The 20,450-nt window shown below is 44.5% G+C and overlaps 1 long non-coding RNA gene across 1 annotated transcript; it reads left to right on the top strand.

Moving 5' to 3' along the window:
• The first annotated feature begins 18,885 nt into the window (after window positions 1-18,885).
• LOC135392615 (uncharacterized) lies at window positions 18,886-19,486 on the top strand. Its single transcript, XR_010422181.1, has 2 exons — window positions 18,886-18,974; window positions 19,043-19,486. It is a non-coding gene; the product is annotated as an uncharacterized LOC135392615 (long non-coding RNA).
• Window positions 19,487-20,450: the final 964 nt, after the last annotated feature.

Raw genomic sequence — 20,450 nt, 5'->3', positions numbered from 1 at the left:
GTTGAATTACCGCCAGAGATAACAGCATTTTAACCTCGTCGACCGCCCCCGAAAACGTGTAATCATGTTGGAGGGGGACCGCGTGCCGAGCGTGCCTCGGGAACCCGCACGGACAGAGCAGATGGTGTCGGAAGATGCATTCGAGAAACACGGAACTGCCTTTGTCGGCCGCACTCGCTCCACCGAAGGTGATGTTTCAATCGAAGCCACTGTGTTCGTGTCTGCAGCTTGTGTTACATATGGTCTAGGACTGTGGGCGGGAGTGGTCTGAATCCGAGTCAGCGAGGTGAAATTATCCTGCTTTCTTCAGACTGCCGTATGACTCACGTTTTGCACACTCCAAAACGGATCCGCAATAGGGCAGTGCACCTCCTCAGTGGCGGTGAATCGCCCACCTTAGCACCATCCAATGTGTGTGTGTGTGTATGTGTGTGTGTGCGCGCGCTGCGCCAACCATCATTCCGAACGATATCATTCCCCGTCTTGATTTGTTCAAAACAGAGGGAGGTGTCTATCTGGGACATGGATAATGTGTCCCAGATACACTCTAAAAATTGAACTTCACCGCATAGCACGCTCGTAGCCAACCATCATCTCTAATGATATCGTTATCTTCCCTGATTTGTTGAAAACGGGAGGCGTACGCCTTTTTTGTGACAATTATGAACAGCATAAGTGTCACAAAAAAGGCGTACGTCTCCCGTTTCCAACAAATCAGGGCACATAACGATATCATCCGAGATGATGGTTGGCTACGAGCGTGCTATGCGGTGAAGTTCAGTTTTAAGATTGTAATGTGCGCCCCTCCAGTTTTCAACAAATTAGGACAGAGAATGATATCATTTGGAATGATGGTTGACTAGGAGCGTTCTGTGTGGTGAAGTCATATTTTAACAGTGTACGTTTATCGCTTCTGATTCCCAGAGAGAGGGAGATGTATACACTTTTTTTTTTGTCAGTTATCGTATATCCAGATTGACACAAAAAGGCATACGCCCCCTTTCTCTTCGAATTAGAAGCGATAAATTGGCAAAAGAGGCCCCGTATATCGTCGGAAACGGTCGCCTATTTCCTTCACTAAAAGCGATGCGGTAAACCTGCTCAACTTGAAAACAGAGGTATACGCAAAGAAACTCTGCGCAAAATTGCGCTCAGAAGATGACATCAAACACATTGATCGTGAGCTCGAGTATGCCGGCCATACCTGGCAGCATGGAACGGGAATACATCACGATGATTCATCGAGCTAGGATAGCTTAGTCACGCGCCTCTCATTTTTGCCAAGATAATGGCACCCGGAATACCAGCTGAGACAGAAAAATTACACTCAAAGTGCTGTGTGACTTCGTCAAAGATGCCGATTATCACCAGATAGATCCAAAGGATGTTCCCATACCAAATGACACTACCATCACTCTTTCTTCCTGAGCCCTGCGCATCTCGTGAGTCTGCACTCTGCAGCATACAGCCCTTCAAGTTGATATATGCTGAAAGCCTCCATTCAAGCTGCGGTGCACGGACTTTTCTCTGGCCACTCTGCTCGGCCCAGTACGAGATCACACACAGCAGTCTGTGACCAAAGCAGTTCTGACTTTCTTGAGAGACTCAGGTCTGATGAACAGCCTGTGAACTCAGTCGTGAAATCTCATTCTTCTTCTGTGCCCCACTCTCACCTTCAACGCATTAACCTCATGCTTTCTTTTTAAAGTCATCTTCTGTGATTCATCTCATCATTCCTTCACCGTTTGTTAGTAATCTTTTTTTGTTGTCATCTTTGTCTTTAATCTACCTCATCCTTCTTTCATCATCTGGTAGTTTTTCGTTTTTTCCTACTTCTTTTTCTTTTCTTTATTCCTTATTTCTTAATTTTCTTTCTTTATTTATTTATTTCTTATTCCTTCCTATTTCTTTCTTTCTTTAATTCCTATCTTTTCTTTTTATTTATTTATTTATTATTCTTATTTCTGGAATAGCAAGCCGACGTCCCGTTTGGCTGACCTTTCCCCGTTTTTTTTCCCTTTTCGTCTAATAAATATATCCCCCCCCCCTCCATTCAAGCGAAGAAGAAGAGCATATTCCTCTACTAAACGAAATGGAGCAGTAGACCCCATATGCCGGGGTCACCAAGCTCCAAAACTCTGCTACATCTTTCTCTCTCTCTCTCTATCCTGTACTAGAACACGGCGAAAGCCTCCTGTCCGCTGACCATTTTTCATATTGCACTAATTTTGATGCCTGCGCGTTGTACACCAAAAAAATTCGGCGCGCATTTGTTTTCGCTTTTTTACTCTTCCTCCGCGCGGACATTGCAAGACCTGGTAGTGTCAATAGAAATGGAAAGAATGGAAGAGCAAGACCCCTCCACCTTGCTTTTCTGGCCGTGCGGGATTGCAGGCATGAGTTCTGCAACACGTTAGGAGGATGAACAGGTGAAAATAGTTTTATGGAATTATTGAAGGGGTCAGAGGCAGAACATGATAATCGTGAGCCATGTACCTGACTTTTTTTTTTTTTTTCTCTCTCTGTACCAAGATTTACGCAGTGAAACATAAATGCCTGGCGGAATGTATCCTCCCAAAAACCAACAGATTGCCTATATGCGAGCCATGCTATACTTATACTGCTTACTATTTGTCGTGGGCAAATGGCTACTATTTGCTATAATATCGGTGAAGAGCTGTGCGATATATTTATGTTTGGCTCTGAGGGAAGCCTTAGTTCTTTGTGTTTACTCGGGGAGTAGACAAGGTTAGTCGTCGATAGAGTTTTACTTTATTTTATTTGTATTTTTCAGGTTCTCATATGAACGGCCAACGATTAGCTGAGCAAGTTTAGAAACACTTCGTTGCGCGATTCCACATTTATTATTATTATTATTATTATTATTATTATTATTATTATTATTATTTTGAAATTAAATATGGCAGTCGTCGAGAAAGCCAGAGAATGGCTGGGATCCGCCTGTTTGTGTTCCAGCCTCAGAACAGTTATGTTCCATAACTATTTTAGTTGTGTCGAAGAGCCGCAAAACGTCGCGAGCCTACGGAACAGCACACCAAAATTGGGTTAATTAGAAGAACGGTGCCCAATATATGAGGTATATATATATTGAGGAACAAATCCCAAAAGATAGTAAGTACGGCATTTATTGGTTGGTTGGTCGGCATTTATTGATTGATCGATTTTAAAAGAAAAAAATAGAGATGGTAGTCTCGAGCCACTCGGCATTTATTATTGTACATCAGGTGTAGCAGTTCTGTAGTTAGACGTGCGTGGATTGCGCACTCTTAAAACTGAACTTCACCGCGTAGCACGCTCCTAGCCAACCATAATCTTTAATGATATCGTTATCTGCCCCGATTTGTTGAAAACGGGAGGCGTGCTCCTTTTCTGTGACAATTATGAACAGCATAAGTGTCACAAAAAAGGCGTACGCCTCCCGTTTTCAACAAATCGGGGCAGATAACGATATCATTCGAGATTGTGGTTGGCTAGGAGCGTGCTATGCGGTGAAGTTCATTTTTAAGAGTGCGGTGCACAACGGCTGCAAAAATTACGCGCTGTTCATGGACACGTGTCCATACTAGAATCAACGTAAGCTTTCGATACTTTATTTTTTTTATTATTCCGTGTTGGCGCCGCGAAGCAACTGTGGCTATGAGCGGTGTATACAGACGTGGACAGATGGAGAGACGACAGCAGGAAGGAGGGGGGGACAGAGGGGTTAGTATGCGTCCTGGGCCGGCTTCAAGGGGAACTGTGCCGACATTCGTCAGGAAAGTCTGCCGGAAAACCGAGGGAAAACCTCAGGTGGTTTTAAATTTCGCGTCTATTTTGGAGTAAGGTTACACTTTTTTGGAGTAACTTCAATTTTATTTCAAATAATTAAGTGGTTAGGTCACGCCGTAGTAGCTGAAGCGATGAAACAATTAGAATGACCAACACAACGGCCAGGTGTGCACTTGGGCTAAAGAATGGCACTTAATGAAAAGGCAGACGAGTGAGATTCGAACCCACCGGATGGCACCTCTGACCGAAAGTAGGGGGTATACGGGTTCGAATCCCGTTGCTGGTGCCCTTTTCATCAACCGCGCCATTCTTTCATTTAATCAACTAGTCCACGAATCGTGCAAAGCTATACGTTATAACAGATTCTCCAACTTACTTTTCTTGTCGTGCACCCGCTTTCTGCTGCAACGCTTCGCAGTTTCCCAAACTGCAAATTGATCTCGTTCCCTACACTTTCACTGCCGTATATAACTACAAAGGACCATCTCAGCCAAGTTCCCGCGAGGAGGAACCGCACTGGTTCCGACGGTCGACCGTCACCACCGTCTCTACGAAAAACTGCTAGCGCCGTGCACACTGAAACGAAAAAAAAGGGGGGACCCGAAACTAACAGGACTCACTTCTCGTCGGGCGCTAATGTAGCGAAAAAGCAACAGTGTTTGTCCCCATGTTGAGAAACGAGAAGGTGTCTTTGAGGAGTTATTCGCGTACCATGGGGGTGAGAGGGAAGGAGAAAAGATTGGGTAACCTCGGGGGGGTTGCACCCTTGGGGTGGCTTTTGGGCACACCCCAGCTCACGGTCGGAACGAATGGGCGAAGGGCTCTGTCTCGTGGAATATTTGAGGAGGCATGTTCGGCCGCACCTGTGTGAACGCCGTGTTTTTTTTTGTTTTTTTTAAATAATAATTATAATTATTGTGGGGATGTATGTGCACAGTAATTTTGACACTTTTCGGACTCTCGTCCTACGTATTTCTGGTGTACACTCTTAGAAATGAACTTCACCGCATAGCACGCTCCTAGCCAACCATCATCTCGAATGATATCGTTATCTGCCCTGATTTGTGAAAAAGCGGGGGGCGTACACCTTTTTTTATGACACTTATGCTGTTCATAATTGTCACAAAAAAGGCGTATGCCAACCGTTTTCAACAAATCGGGGCAGATAACGATATCAATCGAGATAATGGTTGGCTAGGAGCGTGCTATTCGGTGAAGTTCATTTTTAACAGTGTAGGTTTCACATGTACATACAGAACACACTCTTCTAAATGGCGCATCGACGCCATTTCAAGGGGTTGTATCCTGATAAAATATTTTGCTGATAAAATATTTTCCAATGCCCTTATTTCATGTTTCATTCGAGATTACTCAAGTTTAAAAAAAGGTGTTCATTTGCAAAGACGTCATTTTGTATACGTTGAAAAGTGTGAAAAAAGTAATTGCTACGTGTTTCTGGAGATGTACCTGAGCGTTGGTCGATTGGACGGTGGTGTGTGTGTGTGTTTTGTTTGTCTTTTGCCTCGCTTACTTTACACCGTCATCTTCAGCTATATATATTCGTGGCGATGCCCACAGCTATAATACCAACAACGGCAGCCACATCCTCCTCCATCATTAACCCCAATTGAAGTATGCAATTGGGTGTTTTGAGTCTTGTGTTGGGGGGGGGGGGGTGTTTGTCTTTCTGCGTTTAATTGCCTCATCGACCTCAACGTCAACCAACACCACTCTTCCACAACTGCCCGCGTAAGGTGCGGATCTAACCTGTTTCTCCTGAGGCTTGTACGTAACGCGTTACAAGTAATTGCGTTACTTGTAATCAATTACTTTTTGAGTAATTTTTCGAGTAATCAATTACATTTTTGAACGAGTAATTTTTGAAGTAATTCGATTACAATTTTGAATAATCAATTACCGAGTAATCAATTACTGTTGAAGTAGAGTCTGTCTCAAAATAACAATGCTCTGTGACAGATTTCCTGTGTCTTTGTTGGGCTATTCAAACGTAGTAAGCGGAAAAAAATATTATTGCAACTTCTCACGCGCGAGTCTTTCAGCTGTCCGGATCACTTGGGAGTTGGGGCTTTTCTTTTTTCTTTTTTGAAGCACAGGCGGAAATTTTTGCATGAATTGAAAGTAACGGTCCGAGTAACGCGATACTTTTATATTCGTTCTCAATTACATTTTTTGAACGAGTATAAAAGTATGAAGTAACATTTTGAGTCGAGTAATTTGAAACGGTATTCAATTACTTTTGCTAGAAGAGTAACGGGAACGATAATCAATTACTTTTTTGGAGTAACGGACACAAGTCTGCTTCTTGACAATCAAGATGTCAGGATGCAACTGGATGCGACATACCATCTCGCATTTCTCATTCTATAGCTTGCCTCGCCAAATATGTGTTCTTCCTACGTTATGTCTTCTCTGCAAGTAGCAGGATCTTATACTTAGAACCGGTGAAACCACATTTATGGCGGGCTACCACATTTCCTAATGAAAACAACAACGGCGTTGACATTTAGCTCTTCCAATGCCCGTATATCTTCTTCTTCTTCCCTTTTTCAGCTGGATTCCTTTCGTATTTTTCTCTGGAGATTATACACGGCGTACGAAACAAATCCAAACGGCCTTTTTCGAGGCGTCAACCTTTGTAATAAGTGTCCTGTTTCACGTCTGCCAATGGATTCTGCTTCCTAAGCATTCGCACGGAGAGCGAACGAATTCGAAAATACGATGACTCGGCTCAATTTGTCGCCTCGCTCGCGTTGCTTGTCGCATCGGAACCAATAACGCCGTACGTTCGCAATAGCGCATTGCGCAAAACTCCCTCACATTTTGGCTGTCCTACATAACTATATGCACCTCTTTACTGTTTCTTTTACTGTTTCTTTTACTGTTTCTGAGTGCCCGGAATGGTAGATGAGCTTTCTTTGGTATATACGGAAACATCGGTGTTTCTTGAAGGCAGCCGCGCACAAGTACCCGGCTTAATGCAATATGCAACGAGAAGAGCAATATGTGGGCTTGTGCCGACAAAGGGGAGAAAAAGGGAAAGGCATATCATCGTGTTGTTTACAGCTTACATGGAAACGGTTCCCCGAGGCACATTTGTTATGAAACGAAACTGAATGAAAAAGTGTAATTGAAAGTAAAATAACATCGTTTCGGCTTTTACTGCGCGGGAGGACTGCAATCATGGTGGTTGAGCGCACGAATCCCAGTAAATTAATTTTGTCCGCCTATAAAACTTCTCTAACGTTCGCAGTAATTTCTTTTACACCTTTCGGTGGTAAGTATCTTGTCCTGTGACGCACACCTATATTTGTCGTAGATTTCACGCCATACAGTTATAAACACAATGGCGTATTCTATACAGAACACCGCCTCGGGGGAGACTTTGATTAGATTCTCTTTTATTGCAGCATATTAACTGGACACATTCATTAGTTGGACCCTGCGTGTTCTTCGTTGTGCTTCTTGCACTCTCAGAAAAAAGGGTGTAGTAGTTACACCTTTTAGGAGGTAATAGTTGTCGCATATGTTGTGCCTAAAAGGTTGCAAAGTTATACCTGCTACCTACGGATGATAGGGTTACCGCCTCTGATTCGGTGAGCGAGGGGGGCGTACGTCTTTTTGTAACAATTTGGATATATGATAATTGCTTTTACCACCCTTTTACACCCTTTATCAGACGCTATGTTGACCTACACTCTTAGAAATGAACTTCATCGCTTAGCACGCTCCTAGCCAACCATAATCTCGAATGATATCGTTATCTTTCCTCGTTTGCTGAAAACATGAGGCGTACGCCTTTTTTGTGACAATTACGAACAGCATAAGTGTCACAAAATAGGCTCCGCCCCACGTTTTCAACGAATCAGGGACGAGAACGTTGTCATTCGGAATGATGGTTAGCTAGGAGCGTGCTATGTGGTGAAACTCATTTTTAAGAGTGTAGGTGGTAACTATAGAAGTTACCACTTTTTCACACCCTTTTTTCTTAGAGTGTGGTCATCTTGGAATTGCCGTTGCGCTGTTTTCCTGCTTTCTTTTCTATTCACGTGTTCCGGAGTTCTCGTACCTCCATTTTTTTTTCCAATCAGTCAGCCAATTAATCAATCCGTTTAAACACACTTTCAGGATACATTTAACACATTTTCCAAACGTGTTAGATGTAGTATTCTTTCAGTTGAGTCTATACGGAACAGAAAAAAATAAAAATAGAATAAAAATAACTTATTTGCCAAAACGCCCTGTATGTGCCGCACTTTATCTTCGCGGTTTACACCTGCACTCTTAAAAATTAACTTCGCCGCGTAGCACGCTCCTAGCCAAACATAATCTCGAATGATATCGTTATCTGCCCTGATTTGTTGAAAACGGGAGGCGTACGCCTTCTCTGTGACAATTATGAACAGCATAAGTGTCACAGAAAAGGCGTACGCCTCCCGTTTTCAACAAATCAGGGCAGATAACGATATCATTTGAGATGATGGTTGGCTAGGGACGTGCTATGCGGTGAAGTTCATTTTTAAGAGTGTGTGTAAACTGCGGAGATAAAGTGCGGCTCTCCGAGAGGGTTTTTCTTGTTACTTTGATATCGTTAGACATTATCCTCTCCTATTCCGCAGCCAATGAAGTCTCCTTTACCTCGTGAAAGCGACACCCGCCTCGGGTGTGGATCTAATCAACATGCAAAGTGGACTGTTCGATGCCGCGCAACTCCCCCAACCGGCCAACCAACCAATTAATGCAGTACCACGGGGCAACGGTGGCCATGACAACGATAGCGTTAATTGGCGACTTTACGCCTGCACGCAGCTGGGATAATGAGCAACGCGACGCGACGCGGTCGCGGTCTGTGGATTAATTTTTAGCACCTGAGGGTTCTTGATCAAACGTTAGCGCGCGGGAACCGGTATGGGGGGCCATATCGCATACGTGAATCGTGGCTTACTTAACGTTTTGATGGACCCGCGTTGAGCGCTTAGTACGCTGGTGTACTCGAAGAATGTGTCAAAAAACAAGAGCGCACGCACACACACACACATACACACTCTTAAAAATGAACTTCGCCTCATAACACGCTCCTAGCCAACCATCATCTCGAATGATATCGTTGTCTGACATGATTCGTTGAAAACGGGAGGCGTACGGCTTTGCTGTGACAATTATGAACAGCATAAGTGTCACAAAAAAGGCGTGCGCCTCCCGTCTTCATTAAATGAGGGCAGATAACGATATCATCCGAGATGATGGTTGGCTAGGAGCGTGTTATGAGGCGAAGTTCATTTTTAAGAGTGCATACACACGTACGTACATACATACATACATGAATGCATGCATGCACGCACGCACGCACGCACTATTCAAACTATAGAGGAACATGCGTAACATCTAAAATCAGTGTTATTTCATTGAGGCCCCTTTTGGGGTATAGTGCTAAGACAGTGGATAAGTCGACATGTTGAACACATGACACAATGTTGAACGTCCTCTATAGCATTCTGTCTTCTTCTCTTTTTTGTTTTTTTTCTTTATGAAGAGCGTCCTCTCGAAACGTCAACCGTTATTTTTCCACACATTCCTCGTTTTCCCCTTCGAGTAGACCAGCCCCGTTGTTTGTGTTTTGTGTCTTGTGTTTTTTCTACGTGGCAGTCCATTTTATCTTCACGACACCCTTTCATATACCCCCTTTCATACACCCTTCCATATCCAACACACCCAACATCCACATACTTCTCTGCTCTTACAACACTGTGATAGAAAATGTTTTTCCATTGAGAAAAATTTAGCGAGGCCGTGGAATCCCAACGGTGTCGTATACGGGTTTGCGTCTCCTGTGGATGACCATCTGTCCTCCGTGCAAGGATCAAAGCGCATCTACCACAGTGCAGCAATCGCTGCAATCCGGGTATCTTTTCTGGGATTCAATTGATCGTGCGGTGTACATAGCGACGAATCCACACCAGGATTCCTCAGAATCACGTCCTGCTAGCGTTAGTTGTACTGGTTTGTTAGTGCAGCATTAATTATGGCGCTACTGAACAATACCAATTCGAAGAAAACCCTCCAGCATAACCGCCTGCCACCCGTCATGGGCGTAGCCAGGGGAGGGGGGTTCACCCCACAAAAAATTCGTACCTTTGGTAGTGCATTTTGGAAAGGGAAACACCTCCTCCACCTGTAAAGTCCTCATAGAACCCCACCCCTTACCCACGATATATTTTTCTGGCTATCACGCTGCCTCCTCCTCATTCACTGGAACATTCCAGTCAGGATGTGGTTCTTCCAATGGAACAATGTTTACACTTTCCCGGAGCAAGACTAGAACCCCGCTCTGCCCGTGGAATTCGCCATTAGTTAGACTTTCAAGACCTTTCTGCACACGGCACGGCACGGAACACGGATTAAGAGCGACCCTGCCCATATTCCATCCCAGCATGTGACGTCACTTCCGGCGACCCACTGGTGCCACTTCCGCTCGCGTAATAATAATAATGATAATGAAGGAGGAATGGCAAGCACTTCCTCGGGCAGACCAAACATCCCACCTTATTACTTTGCTCGCTCTTCCTTCTGAAGTAAGCGAATGCGGCAGCTGTCGTCCTTCTATTTCCGAACCGCTTGCGAGCCAAAGGGTATGACGCTTTGCCTCCATGCTCTCTCTACGTCGAGCTTTCGTGAAGCGACCAGTTTGACGTACTTTATTTCATGTAAGATGAAGCCCGCGAAGTCATTAGGGAATGTTAATGAACAGTTTCAGCGAAAACCATTACGTAAAACCATAGGTCGGCATTTCCCCTAGAATTCATTCAACATCACATCACGATCGGATATCCGCGCAGTCCATCACGTCACTTCACCATCATAAAACATCGCATCACGGGCCATCATTCGACTTCAACTTCCACATCACGTCATCTCCGACCTCACATCATTTTCCATGATGTGATGGTGAGTGAGATCGGTGAAGGACATCATGAATGAATTCGCCGACCGATATGACTGAAAGTGACAAGTGCGTGCATGATAATTTTCGGGTTCGCCGCTTTCCTGAGCGGGAGCTTTATTTTTTTATGGATATATTACGTGTTAGCGCCGCGAACCAACTGTGGCGATGACCGGTGCACGGACGCGTGGATGGATAGAGTGGGAGGCGTCGACATTCGCCTGGTCAGCCAGAAAACCTCAGACATCAGAGTCGGCTGTGGGATTCGAACACAAATCCTTCCCAGTAGTCACTATATGGTGTGGCGTTGGAGATACCTCTAACGTGCATATGCTGCACCCACTTGGCCACGCCGCTGGTGATGGAAGTATAAGGGTTGACCGCTATATTTTTCGGCCAGACCGGGTCCATGCCTGTAACAACGATCCGATAAAAAGAAGAAAAAAAATATTCTGCTCGAGCTTCATGTACGGTCGTGGCGTTATCACCGAGCTCTGTACTCGTTCAGTTTATCTTAGGTTAATTAGTGATAGAAAACTGTTGCTACTGACCTGTAACAGCTGCTGACTCTTTAACTATAAAAGGTCGGCTAACGCATGACAATAGCGAAGAGAACAAAAGTACAACAAAAACAGGCATGGAACGTCGAATTTTCAACTTTATGACAGTTGAAAGTTCACTGTCTGATCTGTGTGGCTTTCGTCGTCTTCGTTGATGGGTCTCTAAACCTCTCCCTGCGCTTGATGTTTACATGATTAATATTACTCGTACATTCCTGCCAAAATTTCTGAACAATCCCTACATGACCGATTTGTAATATTGGTACCTTCAATGCCACCAGAAACGGACCGGTTTAGTCGCCGGCTTGGTGATCTCCCGAGTGAACCCGAGCAAAGATTCTTCGAGTGCTGGGGGACTTCAAACGGGAGTTTTCCGCACTTGTTGAGAACGTTCCTGATCATTAACAAATGAAGCTAATTGACCTGCAGTGCGATGCACCGATATAGAACAAGTCGGCTGAAGTTAATGAGACTTCGCGTTATTATTACGTTGGACGAAAGCATCTCGGGATAAGTATGTTGTCGCGCTGATAAACCTGTCCATGTTCGGTACAACACACGCCTAATAATAATAATTTGTGACTTTATACGTCGCGAGAGAACTATGTCAACATACGTTTGCGAGCCGGCGTTTTCTGTGATGAACACGGATAAGTCAAAGTTACGCTTACAACTAACAAACGAACACTTCGTACTCCTTAATATTGCAATTGCGCAATCACTTTTACACGATGCTGACGCAATAGTTAATAACAAGGTGTGTCATGTTTCTTCATGACACAGCGAATGAAAAGGATTGCTGGCCCTGCGAATGGGCAACGCTGCGTAACCCAAACGGATACGTTATATGTTGTTTTAAGTTCTGTGTTGTGTCATCTATATCAGAAACAGGCTACCACAAAGCCGTGGTATGCGCGGCCCGCGTAGTTCGTCCTGGCTCACTACGGCCCGCGTAGTGCCCGCGTACGGCCCGCGTAGTAGTGGCTCACTGCGGCCCGCGGAGATAAATGAGTTCGGCACCCCTGCTCTAGATGGAATGATGACAGGCGAAGAAAATCCGATACGTTGAAGAGAGGGTAGCTAGCATATATGGTGACACTACTAGCGTCTCTGACCGGCAATCCTCGGAGGGTGTGGGTCCGAATCCCACTGCTGGTGTATTTTCCCAACTGCAAGTGATCAATTAAAGTGTGCAACTGGGCGTTGTGAGGGATTGTCACTTCCATGTTTAATTGCCGCATTCACTGCAACTATATAGCTGGAAACTTGGCGCGTTAATTAGTGTGCATACTTCAATGCTCGTCACATATGCTGCTGTATTTCTCAGACAAATAGATGCTGCATTTGTCAACAGTATGAGATAGCAACACTACGTACACTCTTAGAAAAAAGGGTGGAGCAGCTCTTAGGAGGTAATACTTGTCGCACATGTTGTGCCTAAAAGGTTGCAAAGTACCTACGAATGATATGGTTACCGCTTCTGATTCGGTGAGCGAGGGAGACATACGCCTTTTTCTAGCAAATTGGATATATGATAATTGCTTTTACCACCCTTTTACACCCTTTATCAGACGCTGTTGACCTGTAGGTAGTAACTATAAAAGTTGTCAACTTTTCACACCTTTTTTTCTTACTGTTTATTTTTTCAACTATGAAACTTCTTCCCACATACAAACGTTTTGCATCTCCTCTGTACGAACAAAAATAAGCTATTCCAAAATTATACCTCGTCCAGAAATTAATTTAATACTCTCCGAGATTCGTACTTGTGTATATTGCAGCCACTACCTTTACACAATCGTCCTATGTTCAGCACGGCGCGCTCAACTCATTAGCATCAGGACGAACTACAACCAGACCACCCTTGTAGCGAAAGAGTAGTTGCAACATCTGCTAAGCCAGTCTCGGTCGCAGACTCAGCGAAATAATGGCGGAAAAGCTGTCCGAAAGAGAAACGAACGTCGTATCTGTCGAAAGAGCGCGTTATTCTGGGCTCCTAAATCCGAAAACATTGTCGCCGCTTGTCACACGTCGCGTCATCTGATGAAGATGAATGTCACAACGAATGGTTCTCTTTAGTGGAGGAGGTCTTGGCGAGGGGGGTCTCTGGGCTAAAGAGGTCCAGTACTGTTAAGGACGCCAGGTGAAAGCGGACCCGAACGAAAGATAAAGAAACGCCGTTAAATCTATAGTGGTGCCCCAGGTCCTGCTTGCACGAACGTTGAGTAAATTCCTTAGTGGCGTCGTCGGTAGCTTTGTCAGGGCTTTACGCATGAGCAGCGTTGAGGACGTTGAGGACTGTTTCACGTGCCCGAAGCACTGCTTGAGTTGCTGAGGACACAAACTGAAAAATTTTCTTATTGTTCGTGAAAGCGGGCCCTACCGCATAAGACGCCATCCCAAATTACGTCGTTCTCTCACCCGGTGTGTGGAAAACGAGGAGGCGTGCGCCTTTTATTGACACTTATGCAGCTACGTTAATTTCCCAAAAAGGACCCGTGCCTTCCCACAAATCAGGAGTGATAGCGGTATCATTTTGTGCAACGATTGGCTTTCAGCCTTCTAGACTCCCTTCTACCTTTCAGACGCGCGTGAAAACACGGCACGCCATGGTCTTTATTCCACGTGCACAGGATTGTCTACAGACAGATTAGGAAAATCCAGAAATGGGAAATTCTTTCAACGGACTTCCCCTTCATCACCCGGTGTCATGCACCAGGATGGGGTTTCGAGCCCTACAACCGGCTGTACTGTCTGAGGCTTCCACTAGGTTTTTCGGGCAGATATTGGCACAGTGGTTTCCCTCGAAGTGCACTCTTAAAAATGAACTTCACTGCATAGCACACTCCTAGCCAACCATTATCTCGAATGATATCGTTATCTGCCCTGATTTGTTGAAAACGGGGGGCGTACGCCATTTCTGTGACACTTATGCTGTTCATAATTGTCACAGAAAAGGCGTACGCCCCCGTTTTCAACAAATCAGGGCAGATAACGATATCATTCGAGATAATGGTTGGCTAAGAGCGTGCTATGCGGTGAAGTTCATTTTTAAGAGTGTGGGCCGGGGCGCATACTGACCTCTTCTCTCTCTCTCTCTCCCGCTGTCTTCTCTTCATCTTCCACACCCTTACGTACCCCCGTAGCCTCAGTTGCTTCGCGGTGCTAACACTAAGTCGAAAGGAAAGAAATCCTCCAGTCGTTTTAGTAATAAAATGGAGGGGAAGGGCTCCTGTCGAGGCGTTCTGACAAAATATGTATTTTTTATACCAACGTCTCCTGCCAGCTGCCATCATTCAACTTTTTTTTTATTCCGTGTTAGCGCCGCGAAGCATCTATGGCTATGAGCGGCATGCAGATGTGGACAGGTGGAGAAAGGACAGCAGGAAAGGAATGGGTGACAGGAGGGGTTAGTACACTCTAAAAACAGAGTTTCACCGCATAGCACGCTGTGCGCCAACCACTGCCACGAATGATAGGGTTGTCGCTTCGGATTCGAGGAGAGCAGGGGGCGTACGCCTTTTTTTTTTGCCAATTTCGGTATATGGTAATTGCCACAAAAATGCGTAAGCTTTCCTCTCTCCTCGAATCAACAGCGATAACCCTATCGTTCGCGGCAATGATTGGCGCACTACACTGTCAGAAAAAAGGGTGGAGCAGTTATACCTTTCAAGAGGTAATATTTGTCGCATATGTTGTGCCTAAAGGGTTGCAAAGTTCTACCTGCTACCTCACTCTCTGCCACCAATGATAGGGTTACCACATCTGATTCCGTGAGTGCGGGGGGCGTACGCCTTTTTGTAGCAATTTGGATATATGATAATTGCTTGTACCACCCTTTTACACCCTTTATCAGACGCCATGTTGACCTACACTCTTAAAAATGAGTTTAACCGCATAGCACGCTCCTAGCCAACCATTATCAGTCAGCCAAGATGGCGCCGCCGATACAGGACGTGTGTGGCTCCTGCTCTGAATCTTTCGTGGTAAAAGCAAAGACGATTGCTTGCTCTGGTGCCTGCAAGAGCCGGTTTCACTTATCCTGTGCCAATGTGACTACAGCGGATGTCCCATTTTTGGTGAAGGATGGGCAGAGCATCTGGAAATGTGAGTGTTGTTGTCGAACCGGTAGGCGTAACCCGGATCAACCTATTTCCTACTCCAACGAAGCCTTCAGTCAAACAAGTAAATCAGATCGTCAGACGACAGCCGTAACGCCTGACAAAGAAACACTTGATGTTTGTCTTGTACCTCGTGTACAACTCGATAGCTTGTTGTCGAAGATTGACGAAATGGCAATGGAACAAAAACAGTTGCGCTGTGAAATCGTGCATCTCAAAGACCTGCTTTCTCGGCTTGTGCCCCATGGCGTTTTTCAGCAACCTGATCAAAAAGAGCAAAGCTACGCGTTTGCCTTGAAGACTACAGTCCCCGCAGCGTACGCCCCAGTCACGGAACGTGCACCGGTAATGCCTCGTCGTCCTGATCGCCCTCCAGTGAAGGCACCGGTTAATAATAATGCAGTGGAGAATGTAAATGCTTCACATCGGCGCACAAATGCGACGAATGAAAATGACGGTTTTACTTTGGTACAGAGGAAGAAACGTGCTCCCGTCGTGGTCGGCAAGAGCACGGCCAGTAAGGTAAAATCTGCGCCTCGTGGTCCACCGGTCAAGTCGTTGTTTCTGTCAAGGATTGTGCCCGGCACGACTTGTGCCGACGTTAAGTCCCTCGTCGATGTCGTCCTCGGTCATCAACGTGCGTCCATCAAACAATTAAAGACAAGGTACTCAACATATTCTTCCTTCCATATCACAGTCGATGCCAGCGATTTTGATCGTATAAACCACGAAGACATTTGGCCTGAAGGCTGTATCTTCAAACAATTCTTAGGTAGGCTAGACGAGTCGCGTGTGACTAACGACCTTGAAGATGATAATAACGAGCCAACAGAGAATGTCGTCTGATTGTAGCGATTCTGTCTTTGATATGCGTAGTAATGCTAACCACGTTACTAACACGCTTGGCTGTAATATTTCTTTGAATGTGCTTCACGTCAACATTCGCAGTATTCGAAAAAACTTCGATGCGCTTTTGGGACTTTTATCACAGACAGCCACAGAATACGATGTGATCTGCATGTCAGAGACATGGCTACATACTGACGAGTTTTATAAAATACCAGGTTACATATTCGTGTCTTCACCGCGAATATATTCGGCTAAGATGTCAAGGGGCGGTGGCGTAGCAATGTTTATTCTGCAGTCACTGTCGTTTCATATTAGAAATGATGTTACCTTTTCTATTCCTGATGCATGTGAGACACTATTTGTGGAAATTGTAGGTCATGGTATACTGGGTTGCATATATAGATCACCAAGCTGTTCAATGCAGAGCTTCCTACAGAGGTTTGAGGATGCTCTTTCTCAATTAAACTGCACCAGACACTCCGTTGTTATAGTAGGGGATTTTAATATAGATTTATTGTGTTCAAGTTCCGTTAGCTCTGAGTACATCGCTTTGCTTGAATGCTATGGCATGACGAATATGATTGACGCGCCCACAAGAACCACAGTCAGATCAAGGTCATTGATTGACCACGTAATTACAAAGAAGGGTGCAACTTGTACTTGTGGTGTTTTGGATTTGCACGTCAGTGATCATTGCCTTGTTTATTGTCATCGTAGCGTTGTTGGTAAACAAACCTTAGATACTAAACCAACTGCAGCCACTTCTATTAAAACTGACTATGTTATGCTTCGCACCCTGCTATGCACGTATGACTGGAGTGATATCTATCATGAGGACGTTAACCGTGAATTTGACGAATTCCTTAGAATTCTTAAGAGCTGTGTGGAGGCATCAACTATTGTTCTTCCCCGTCGACGTTACGAAAAACCGATGTGTCCTTGGATGAGTGTAGAGCTCCTGAATATATTGGCGGATAAGAACTACTGGTACAAGAAGTATAAGCGCTGTCCTAGTAACACCACGTTTGAATCACGTTATAAAGCGTTTCGTAACCGAGCAACGACGCTTGCACGTCAACTAAAGCGAAAATACTACGCTCAACTCATCCTGCAATGCAGCCGAGATTCTCGAAAGGTATGGCAAATTATCAATTCTATTACCAAGCCTTCCAAATCAGGGAACGTTTTGCCCTCTGTTGAATTGTCAACAAGGGCTTTATGTGAGCGTTTTAATATTTACTTTACGTCAATAGGGCATCAACTTGCTTCCAAAGTTGTAAGAAACTCTTCTTCGCCTGAAACAAGTTTTAACGGGCCAACTGTGTCCAATTCTTTTTTTATGGCGCCATTTACTATACTGGATGTCGTTACAACCATTCGTACGATGAAAAACAACGTCGCTGTCGGTTGGGATGGCATCTCAGTACGTGTTCTCAAGACCTGTGCGAATGTTCTAGCAGTGCCTTTGCACCATATTTTCAACCATGCTTGTATCGCCGCTGTCTACCCGAACTCTCTTAAAGTTGCTCGCGTTGTGCCAATATATAAGGCAGGCGATAAGGAAAAGGTCGAAAACTATAGACCGATATCTGTGCTTAGTGTTATTAATACGTTATTTGAAAAGCTGTTGTGTAAACAGATCAGCCGATATCTGAAGAAATATAACATACTTTGTGATGCCCAGCACGGATTTCGAGCTGGTTTGTCAACTGCATCTGCAGTCTTGGCTGTTAGTGATGTGATACATCAGGCCTTGAATGATTCACATGCGGCTGTTGGTCTTTTTGTCGATCTGCGGAGAGCGTTCGACACCCTTATGAAAATGGATTTTTTCTTTCTGCAGACTTCTTGTGGACTTCTTGTTTCCTGTCTTGACAGTGTGTTGACTTTAACTTCTTGTTGATCAAGTCAACAGGAATTGCTATTGACATCATTTTTACAATCTCTTGAACTACGTTATGTGTACCTTCTGTGGACAAGGTATATAGATGTCACTGTTGAGAGTTTGTGGACTTTCTATGCGCCTATGTAGCAAGTGCTTATTTCAATCGTTTTTTTTTTTTACATAGATGAATTCCGTATTATTAATTACTGCATTATCGGACAGTAATGTTCACAGAGGTCGACCTCAAAAGGGCACCGAGCATCCCATAGGGAGGGGGGGGGGGGGTATATGTATATAGAGGCATACTGCTCTATTCATTGGGAGACAAGCTGGGTAATATCAGCAATTTCTGGGTGTGTTGTGAAAAACCATGTGGGGTGTACACAACTCCTGGGAGGTGGAGAGGTCCGTGTTATCGGCTCTCTAAACAAAACGGTATTTGGGTCTGACCTTATACTTAAATGTAGCAGCTTGAACGCAACTTTGCCACCTTTTAACTACATATCAAAAACACAAAATACATTTTCGATGTCTTTGAAAAGACGGTTCCTCGTATTACTTTACTTCAGTTGACTACACAATATATTTCCAACTTATACGACCACATGAGGATCATGCGCATGCGACAGGTTTGCTGCACATTTTGATTCTGCGCCTCAGTGCCTCGCCCTCGCCTCATCACGAAGGAGCCATCGCCATTAGCATCATCGGAATGTCGTTGGGACGGTTGCAACATGTTTCAATTGTCTCAGGCTTTCAGCGTTCGCTCGTCAATTACAGAACAAAGAAGGATATGATTTGCGTCGTAAGAGGTAAGCTGTGTGATAGAAGTGTGTGATCAAGCATCACTTGTATTCATACCATGACTGTTGTGCTGTAGGGTTTTGTATGTTTCGAGCGGCGGCAGCAGTTTTCCGTCCCGTCAGGTAAGTGTACAAGTATCAGTTCGTGGCCGGTGTTGATTGTGAACCAAATTTGTTGTTGCTATGACCATTCTACTCGGTTTTACTCACTTGTGTTTGAACATTACTAATTTGCGATTGAACGCCCTATTCAGACACATTTCTCTCCAGCGCTTCAGAGACATCGCTTTCGCCGAAATTCAGTGAATTTTGAAGTCCACCGTTATCGTGGGTCACCAGAAGAACTCAGACCGCAACCCGTCATTGACTGTCTATTGTGCCACGCGACATTGTGTGGCATAAAGCATGTGTACGTGTGGAATACTTCGCTACTGTGTGCGCGGGATGTTTTGTATGATTGTGTCGACACTGGATACCACTTTTAAGGTATGTATTTTCGGAATAAAATAGATACATATATAGTTTTGCAGTACTTCATTTCGTGTGCCAGTTGCGATTGAGTGAACAATAGAACGGAGAAATTCAACTTCGCTCAAGTCACAGAAAGTCCACAAAAAGTCTTCACATCATTCGGGGATGGCGTTAATCTTGCTTCAGTAAATCATGTATCTTCCTCGATTAAGAAGAATATACCGAGTGCCTCACGTAACGGTCGCCGAGCCTTTTAAAAAAGAACGAAGGTAGTTTCGTGGGTGACGCCGACTCATTGATAGCTGAGTCACAACAAAGTCAACAGAGAAATTGAGATCACGTATAACAAGACTTACACATGAAGGTCACATGAAATTTGTGTAAAGTATATGAAGAGTCTACAGAAAGACCTGTTACCTTCCTGTGTAATTGTCAACAAGACTTAAAGTTCCATAAGTCAACATAAAATCAATATCTCAGGTAAACACAAGGCTAATAGAAAATCTACTGAATCTCTGTGCTCTCTGTTGACTAAGTTCTGTAGAATGGAAACAAATGGTCAACAGCCATTTTTGTAAGTGCACTGTTGATCATTATATCCTTCTTTATAAGCTTTATTGTTACGGCTTTCGTGGTTGTGTATGGCGTTTCTTGAAAAGCTATCTTTCTTCACGCACTATGTATACGAGTATTGACGGCGAGTATTCTGTTCCTATGCCAATTGACATTGGCGTGCCCCAGGGCTCTGTTTTGGGCCCTGTCTTGTTCTCTCTGTATATCAATGACCTTCCACAGGTGTCCGATATTTTGTCAACCTACATGTATGCCGACGACACATGCTTTTTGTATAGTTCCTCAAACACTTCTGATATAGGCCCTGCAATGTCCTATGAGGCCAACAAAATCGCTCAGTGGTTCGAAGCGAATCGTTTATCTTTAAACACGAGTAAGACGAAGTTTGTAATCTTCTCTAGATCATCATCTATCAGTAGTACTCAGATTAATATTACCGTT

The sequence above is a fragment of the Ornithodoros turicata genome, chromosome 4 (genome assembly GCF_037126465.1).
Source record: "Ornithodoros turicata isolate Travis chromosome 4, ASM3712646v1, whole genome shotgun sequence".
Classification (NCBI taxonomy): Eukaryota; Metazoa; Arthropoda; class Arachnida; order Ixodida; family Argasidae; genus Ornithodoros; species Ornithodoros turicata.
The sequence above is the reverse complement of the archived record's forward strand: the minus strand, read 5'-3'. Positions and strand labels throughout refer to the sequence as shown.